Below are 10,137 nucleotides of genomic sequence, written 5' to 3'. Positions count from 1 at the left end.
ATGATATCTTAACAAAATCTATGCACTTGCTATCAGGAACACAATACTGGATGTGTCTTATATATATTGAACTATATAGTACTCGATTTCTTAAATAAAGCTTAAGAAAGGACTCTGTTGTCTGTAAAATTAATGTGAAGATTTTTTTAAAAAACAATGTTTCTAGAGATTGTTTTGTGTTAAATCTTTGGGGATGCAGAGTTTACATTTTTTTTTCTTTGAATTTACATGTATCTGTGGCTTTATGGCTCAATCCTCAATAAATTGGCTTTGGAAACAAGATGGAGTGAGGGAGGTTTCTCCTACTGTTTTGTAGCAAGATGCAGCTGGAAAGCCATCCCCTTATTAGCGAGAACGGTGTGTCTCTGTCCAAAGCAAGAGATTTTACTTCTGCAAATACCAGAACAAAGTAATTCCTAGACTTACAAAGAACCACTTGAAAGTATCTGAATTTTGTCCTAACCTAGAAAAATCCAACTGTGTTTCTGAATACGATCTCTTTGGGGGTGGATGAAAAAGGGAAAAAAGAAGTTTCTAGAATAATGCTGGTTTATATCAGTGCCCAGCCAAAGTGAGGTGGAATTCTAAAAGTATTGCCAGCTGGAGTGCTATGGTTGTTTTATTCAGAATTGCAAAATGAGAGAAAAAGAGAGAAATGGTGTTTGATCATTCAGGATGAGAAGAGTAAATTTTCAAAGCATCAGTAGAAGAGGGACCCCATGACATTTGCTAAGCTTAAATGGGAAACCTGCTGCTTGGGCCTTTCAGAGTTTTTTTGAAATTTTTCCCATAGGGCATTAGTTTGTACAGAACAATGTTTATGTTTTAAAAAAAAATTCTCAATGTTTGATTCCAAGAAAAATTCCTAGACTTTCTCCACTTAGGGGCTGAACTCTAGCCAGACATTCTAAACCTTCATTCAACCAAACCTCAGGGACCTGTGCTAATGGCAGACAAGGAGAGCATGGATAATGAAAATTGACAGTTAATCCAAAATCCTCTCGCTGATGACTCCAACAAAAAACTTGCCTCTCATGTGTCTTTGGATAAGGGTAAAGAATCAGTTAAAAGACCGAATAGCAGAGGAAGTGGAAATGAAGAGAATCTATACACTGGATAATCCTGGATAATAGAGAATTCATTATATAGAGAAAGGTATTGAAATAGTACTGCCTTTCACAAAAAAAAACTTTATAGACAAGCATAAATAAAGGTTCCTATTTTATGAAGAATGAAATCTAGGTACTATTAAGTAGAAGACCTAGAAAGCTTAGTAAGAAAAGTAATTCTAAAATCCAGTTGCCCCTTTGCCTACAACCCTAACTTCATGATCTCCTTTTCTCATAAAAGCTAGCATGCTATTTGCTGAGTAACATATTTTGGGGTTGTAGTCAGAGCCCTCAGTTTTAAATAGAAAGCTATAAATCCAAAATGTCCTGAGGGGTTTTCTATAGATTCATCTTTAGTCTCGCAAATAATAGCAAGTATAGAAGCAATTCAGAGCTACTGAGATAGCCTTTAGTAGTTAAGGTGAGGAGTTTTTAAGGTTCCTGAAGAAGATATTAAATGAATCTCTGTTTTCTTGAAATGGAGACCCAATCCTAAATGCATTCCGAAATATATATTACACCTGAAAACTAATAAAATCCTTATCCTCCATTCTGATAGCTCGCCACCTACGTATATCACTTCCATCATCTTCAATTCTTATCTCTATTGGGAGAGATCTAATGTCACTCACTATTGTTCATTACTGTGATTGCTTTGTCAATTAACTCCAAATCTTATGCCTTATCCCCCAAATGCCCCAAAATGAACATCTCTGGAATTCTCTCTCTCTCTCTCTCTCTCTCTCTCTCTCTCTCTCTCTCTCTCTCTCTCTCTCTCTCTCTCTCTCTCTCTCTCCTTCCCCATTCTCTCTCCCCATACATGCACTGCCTCCCCTACCCCATGGGAGTTTGGAGACTCTAGATGAGATAGGAAAGCAACTAGTTAAAAAGGGGAAATACTTTGGAAAAATTCAGCTACTGATCCCAGGTTATCTTTTCTGCTACAGAGCCCAAGAGAGACTCCTAGATGGGGATTATTATCCTTGAGGAAGTTCCTAAACTTAATAAACAGAATTGGACCAAGTTGCCTTGGGATTAGTCCTCTCTTATCTGAAATCCCACCCCCACCCCTTATCTGCATTCTCTCTCCTTTTAGCATCTGTGTGGTGAATAAATGTTGAATTTAATTAGATGTCTTGTGCCCAGACTGGAGCAGTTAGGTGGCATAGTGGAGAGAGTGCTAAGTCTACAGTCAGAAAGACTGGTCTTTCTTGAACTCAAATCTTGCCCAGACATTTACTAGCTGTGGGACCATGAACAAGTCACTTAACCCTGTTAGCCAAAGTTCCTCATATGTAAAATGAATGGAAAAGGAAATGGCAAACCATTTCAGTATCTTTGCCAAGAAAACCCTGACTCAACTGATATGACTGAATAACAGAAAACAAGAAATGCCCAGAAGAGATTTTAACACCTGAAATCTCCAGAGGAAAAAACAGGGAAGCACAATACAAGAAGTGAAAGAAAAAGAGGAAAAAAAAAATACTAGAAGTTGCCAATAGCCCTTGCCTTTAAAGCCCTTGGGAGAGGAAAGCTAGCCATCTCTTCCCTTTCTTCCTTTCCCCTGGCAAGGAGAGTTGCTGAATCTGAAAAGACAACTCTGGAAAAATGGCTAAGTCCAAAGAAACCCCAAAATTGTTCTGTTTAGTTAAGAGTCCAGAATAGCCTCAGAATTCCAAAGAACATGCTATTCAGATTGAAGAACCTAGTGAATTTATTCTTTGGGGATTTGGCTGAATTTATGTTATCAGCCTTGAAGATGGAGTAGCATCATTTGCATTAATCTATTATCTTGCTAAGTGTTTTCTTAGATATAATTCTGAGAGATAAAACAGTAGATTGGCAAGATAAACTATAATATTCCACTGGAAAAATGTCTCACCCATATACATATAGAAAAACAAGACGAGATATGTATATTTTGGCTTAGCTCAAACAGTAAGCTTCATCTTCTAGTTCATAAAAATCTATCAGTTTTCTTGAAGACCCAATTCTAAATTGCCCAGGGGGAATTCTCTAACCTAGTAGAAAAACTTAAAACTAGCTAGCTTATCCCAGGTGACTCAAAATACTTGAAAATTCTACTTCCAAAGCAGTAATCTCCAAACATTTTGAATAATATGTTTGTGTACATATATGTGTACACACACACACACACACACACATATATGAATATTTATTTGGAGTTGCATACATGCACTGCTATACTAACAATTATGTCAACAATAAAATACAAAATTGATGTTGTTCAGTCATTTCTATCAGTGATCCCATTTAGGGTTTTCATGGCAAAGATACTAAACTGTCATATCCTCCTCCAGTTCATTTTACATATAAGTTCATTTTACATATAAGGAAACTGAAGCAAACTGGATTAAGTGACTTGCTCAGGATCACACAATTAGTTAAGGGTCTGAGGCTGGATTTGAACTCAAATCCAAAGATTTGATTACTCCAGGTCTGGTGCCCCATCCACTGTGCCATTCAGCTGCCCTAAAGATAAACAAGATAAAGATGGAATAATATTTGATTCCAAGTCAATACGAAAGTTTATTGAGCAGAGAGAGATAACAATCGGACCAGCACTTTAGGAATTTGTTCTGTTAGGAATAGATTAGAAAGAAGAGAAACAAGCCCAATTAAGAGACAATTGCAGTAGTCCAATTGAGAAGTTTTGAGGCCTGGAACTAAGGGATGATGGGTGACTATGTGAGAAGAGATCAGGGAATAAATGCAAAATGCTGTAGAGATAGGAATAAGCTTTGTTTACAATTTTGGATAAAAGGGATAAGGAAGAATATGGAGTCAAGATAATGCCAAAAGGTTTCTTTTGTTTTTGTTGTTGTTGTTAAACTAGGTCACTGGAAAGATGGTGGTATCCTAACACAGAAATAAGAAAGTTTGAGAAGATAAGCAGATTTGGAGGGGGTAAAGATAATATAATGCTAATAAAATTAGTGCACATCACAACCTGTTATTCTTCATCCTTCAATCTATCCCATCCAAAATGCAAAAGGATGAAGGGTAAGGCTCTTACCCTTTGTTCATCATGCCAGAGTAAAGAGCTTTTCTTCCATGAGCTACTGACCCAACCACCAGGTAACCTAAGGGGCAGGCAGAGGATCTGCTAATAGGAAAAGGTTAAAAGAATGTTTCCAATGGCACATGATTGATTGCTGTTGTGAGTACACTGGCAATGGTTAGGATATAACTTCTCTAAGAGACCCACATTTATCTCAGAACAAGAACTTAAATAGCACAGAGTGAAAGCGGAGAATAAGGTTAGATGTGGCTATGTTGGAGACAAACCCCATAATCAGCTCTTTCTGGAAGCATAAGGTAGGCTTCCCTATAAGCCTACCTCTGAGTAGTTGATCACACTCTTTGGGGCCAAGGCCCCCACTTTGGAATCCACTGTTAAGAGAATGTAGGCACTTAGGTTCAGGGAACTGTTCCCTTTGTTGTACAGACTGATTCATCCATTTAGAGCTCTATGAGATGGTTCCTACATCATGAGACCTTTCAGATTTATGGTTCTATTCTAAACAAATCATTCAATTCAACTTTCCCACTATGGGGTAACAGCTTGAGTGGAAGTTTCTGTGTGAACACTGATTCCTACGGTAGGCTTTTCTTACTTCACATTGATTATTTTTTCCCTTGTGGAAATCTACTTGGCCTGCTACAGACCCAGAACAAATTCATCCCACTGCTAGAAGTTATAGCAGGGGCTTATGAAGAGTAATAATTTAGGCCAGTTAGTTGATGCAGTGGTTAGATCACCAGTTCTGGAGTCAGGAGTCCAAACCCAGCCTCAGAAGCACTTGATACTAGTGTGATCTTGGGCAACCATTGCCCGCCCCCCAGAAAAAAAGAAAACTAAAAAAACTATAAAGAGCAATAATTAGAAGGAGAGGATGGAGAAGGGAAAAACAGTAACTGAGCTCTGATGACCTTGACTATGAGTACTAATTGAATTTCTTCCTTCTCATGGGGTTTTCTCCTGTGAAGTTATATATGGGAATCACTGAGTATATACAATTACTTGCACATAGCAAGTGCATAATAAATATTTGATTTAATTATGAACATGAACATGCATTACTTTTTCAAGGACCCTTTTCAGACAATCTTACTTATGCCAATCAACAAGAAACCCAACTGAAGGACATCTGTCTTTCACACAGAGGTAATGGAAAAGAATGAATGAATATGGAAAGCTTGAAGTTGCAATCAGGTGAATATAATAAAGAACCAGATCTGCTAATAAAACAGGATGAAGGAGGATTTGAAGTCAGAAGCCCAGGGCTAGAAGACCAGCTTTAATTTAAGTATAATCACAACCTCTCTGGGCCCTAATTGTCTTATCTGAGAGGAAGTATGCCTACCAAGGAAAGATTAGGGAATTCAGAGACCTCTCTGCCACTTTCTTTCCATGTGAATTTAGGTAAGGGACTTAACTTTTCTTTGGAAAGCAGTTTTATCTTCAAAATGAGATACTAGATCACTTCTAAGATCTCTAAATTGGTTATCTTTCTACTCTAAATCCTATGATAAAAGCAATGTTCTGAGGAATCACCAAATTTCTCTGATAGTAAGAATCTTTTGTGGATAGGATAACTTGAAGACAAGATCTTATTCGCCTCCTGGGTCTCTTTCTCCTGTCTGTTATTCTAACAACTCAACCTAAAAACTCAGTAATATTTTAAAAATAAAGATACTCCACAAAACACTTTTTTTAAGGTGATTATGGTCCTTGTAGTTAAACCAGGGAAGGACAAAGCAGAGAAAAAAGAGCTATAAACAAATTTTTTGATGAATATTAACCAAAAAAATTTGAATAAAACTTTAGTAAAGTATCTATAGCACTTTAGATGTAGAATGTTATAGTGAATAGAAAAAAAAGGATTTAGAGTCATAAAGAATGGTGTTCAAATCATGTGTCAAACTTTAGCTGTGTGACACTGAACAAATCACTTAACTTGTCTGGATCTCAATTTTCTCATTTTTAAAAATGGGGTGGGGTGAGAATGTGATGGATTAGATGATTTTCAAAGTCCTAATTCAAGCTCCTTTGTTTCAAACGTTATATGATTCTTAAGTCCAAAACATTATTCATTATGAACAAATTTTACATATAATATATATGTGTATATATATATATATATATCAGGAATGCAAGGATGGCTCAACATCGAGAAAACATTAAACAATCATATAAACAAAAAAAGCCATTCTATATTAACAGGAAATGAAGAAGCAAACTTTAGAAAATATAGGAATCATTCATTTTAACACCCTAAAAAGCAAAGATAGGGAAGAGTTCTTCTTTTAATAAGCGTGTGTGTGTGTGTGTGTGTGTGTGTGTGTGTGTGTGTGTGTGTGTGTGTGTATTTGGCAGAATGGTCAAGAATATGCCAAGAATGGCAAGAAGACTTAAGTTCAAATCTTACCTTTCACACATGCTAGCTATGTGACTCCTGGAAAAATCTCTTACCCTCAAGGCAACTCTGGGTAACTAAAGAACTAAGAGAGTTGTTCTCAATAATTCTTTAAAATTTTAAATTGCAGAGTTATCCACCTGAATTTCCTCACCAAAGAGTTCCCTACAACTACAGGAATTTCAAGTCTAGTTCATACACACACACACACACACACACACACACACACACAAACATATAGACCTACATATACACATATATATGTTTATATATATACCCTATATACATACGTATAAACAGGTAGGCCATGCACTGGATAAAGCACTGGGGCAAGAATCATCTTTCTGGTTTCAAATCTAGCCTCAGTCTCTTACTAGCTTTGTGACCCTGGACAAGATACTTAACCTTGCTTGCCTCAGTTTCCTCATCTGTAAGATGAATTAGTGAAGAAAATGAAAAAGTACTCCAGTATCTTTGTTAAGAAAACCCCAAATGGCATCATGAAGAGTTAGACATGATCAAAAAATAACTATGCAAAAAATATTTACATAAAGACAATAAATATGTAATTATACAGGGGGTAGAAGGGTTCTTCTCTCCACTAAAGTTCTAAAAAAAAATCTCTTTTAAGCAATAATTCAAGTTAAAAGAATTAAAAATATAAAAATACCAGCAAAGAATGGACAAATTATTATGATATTTAAGAAAACTACAGAAAATCACCAAAGAAACCACAAAGAAACAGCAAAGTATTAGGTTATAACATAAATACATAAAAATCATGACATTCTTTTCAAAATAACTACAAAATGTATAAAATGTTTCAAAGTTAACCTACCGACACACTTCAAGACTTCTACAAATATAACTACAAAACATTCTTTACAGAAACAAAGGAAGACATACATATTTGAAGAGATAGTCAATATCTACAGTTAGGCCATAGCATTATAATAAAGATTAATATTCAAATTAACTTAGATTTAATGCTAGCACATCAAACTGTTATAGAACTGGACAGGATAGTTTCAAAATTTCTTTGGAAGAATAAAAGGCTTATAATTTCAGAGGAAATAAAAATAAAGAATAATGGCATGATTGCAACATCTCAAACTACATTATAAAACAGTCATTTCAAATTTGTTATTCAATTGATCAGTTGAATAGACTAAAAAAACAGGATATAGAAAGAACACAGAATCATGGCAGAAATTTGGTGGAAATCATCATCTTTCACTATATGTCACAATAATTTCCAAGATGGATAATAAGATGATGGTATAATACAAAATATCACCTCATTAAAAAAATAGAAGGTGTATCTTTTACAATCAAGGCTGGGAAAATTTCTTACTATACAAGTATAGAAGGGAATCATAAAAGATAAAAGAGGTTATTTAAAGCACATAAAATTTATAAGCTTTTACATGAGATCTCAAGAGTTTTGTGCTAGTTTTATGCCAGTGAATTTTACCTCAGATTTCCCTTTCAAGTGCTCCTCTCAAAGCAAAACCCTATAGAACTTATAGCTTTTAATGTATGGTTACAGTCAAGGTGAACTAGAGATCTCCATTTGACCTTGTAGATACCAATGAGACATGAAGAGATGCTATACATTACATTCCTTGTCATCTCCAGGAATGTTCATTGACTATCCTCCTCCTTGATAACTCCTGGTTCCCCTGGATTCCTTCAAGTATCAGCTTAAATCCTGCTCTTCACAAGAAGTTTTTCCCAATCTCTTCTAATTCTAGTGCCTTTCTTCTATTGAATATTTCCATTTACCCTGAATATAGTTTAAGTGTACATAGTTATTTGTGTGTTGCCTCCCCACTTGGATTGTGAGCTCCTTGAAGGTAGGGACCATCCTTTTGCCTTTTTTTTTTACATTTTTTATACTATTAGGCTCTTTTAAAATGCAGTCAGTCAAGACTCAACACTTCAATATGGCTCTGGATATGGCTAGTTTATTCAGAAAGAAAATTATAGGTAAAAATAGGAAGATATAATTTGATTAAATTATAATAGGGAAAATCTAGACAAAAACATCTAGAGTGATGAATTTATTCTGTACACTTTACAAAAGCTAATGCATAACATCAAAGAAATTCTAACTCATATTTATTCTTATCTGACCTGCTACTGATTAGTGTATTCAAAGATGATTGGAATCTACTTTTTTCCTAATGGCTCTTTAATAAAAGACTTTAACTTCTCTTGTCCTCAAAGGCATTATAGTATTGTAGCCCCACGGCTTCTAACACCGACACTAAGTACAATGTTGGAATGAAATGAGACATGGCTTGACCAGTTCCTAATGACCTAATCTTTTATTTCATCCTTAGCTGCACACACAGAGGTGGTTATAACCTTGATCTTACCATCACTCACAACTGTTCTACTTGTTTGTGTTCATAAAATCTGAGATTATTTTTTCTGAGCATAATATTTTATCCAGCTAGAATCCCAAGAGGCACAGTGAATGAACCTGGAATCAGAAAGAACTAAATCCAAAAAATCCCTCTGGACCAAACGAGTTTTATGATCCTAGAAAAGTCACCACATTTCTCTTGACCTCAGTTTCCTCAACTACAAAATGAAAATAAAGCATCTACCTCCCAGGTCTTATTGTAGGGATCAAGTGAGATCTTAGTAAAGTCTTTATCACAATTGTTGGACATAGTAGGCAATAAATCCTTGCTTCCTCTTTTCTACTGAGAAAATCATACTTTTTCTGCTTTTGTCCATTTAATAATATCAAGGACTTTGATTATAAAAACTTTCTTTTCTGAGTTTTCAATAGCTATAGTTGCCAGGGTGCCAAGGAAGCAATTGTCCTATCATATCTCCATAGAAGTTGTTTTCCAGGGTAGTTGCAAGGACTGGATTAGAAGGAATAATGGTCTGAGGTTCACTGCCATTCCTAGGGTTTTCCTTTCCACAATGTCTTCATATAATACAAACATGCAAGAAGGAGATAGTATGAGATATCTGAGCAATGTGAGATGGGAAGGAGAGAAAAGCTTTTAGGGAATATCTTTAGTGAAGTAGGAGGTAAGGTCCTTAGAAAAAGGGGAGGTAAAGGCCATATGGGAGGCTTGTGATTTGTATAGAGTAAGAATGAGAATCTCTTAGGGAAGAGAAGCAGCACTACCTTGCTGCAGTGAGGGTCCATTTAAGAATATCTAACAAAATTGTAGTGACCCAATCAGCACACATTCATGAATTCTTCTGACTCCTTTCAACAATATGTGAATGGGAAGAAAGAGGGAGGGTTGAGTTTTGATTAAGTATGATCAGGGAGAGGACAAGGGGTCAAGCCCATTTCTAAAATAGACAAACTGAAACACTAAAAGCTCAAGACAGGGAAATGAAAAGAATATATCCATTGTAGCATTCATGACCTGGAAAAGAACTGAAGAGTAGAAAGGATGGAGATCCCAGTTAGAGATGATAAGGCATGGGAAGAGATGGAATAACAAAATATTATGACCAGAAAAAAATTCAGTTCAAGAACATGAATATTTGAGTGATGGCAAAATCAAGGGTATGACTAGCTATGTATATAGATAGTTGAGGTAGAGTAG

Source organism: Macrotis lagotis, chromosome 7 (genome assembly GCF_037893015.1).
Source record: "Macrotis lagotis isolate mMagLag1 chromosome 7, bilby.v1.9.chrom.fasta, whole genome shotgun sequence".
In the NCBI taxonomy this organism is placed as follows: Eukaryota; Metazoa; Chordata; class Mammalia; order Peramelemorphia; family Peramelidae; genus Macrotis; species Macrotis lagotis.
This window is presented reverse-complemented; position numbering follows the sequence as displayed.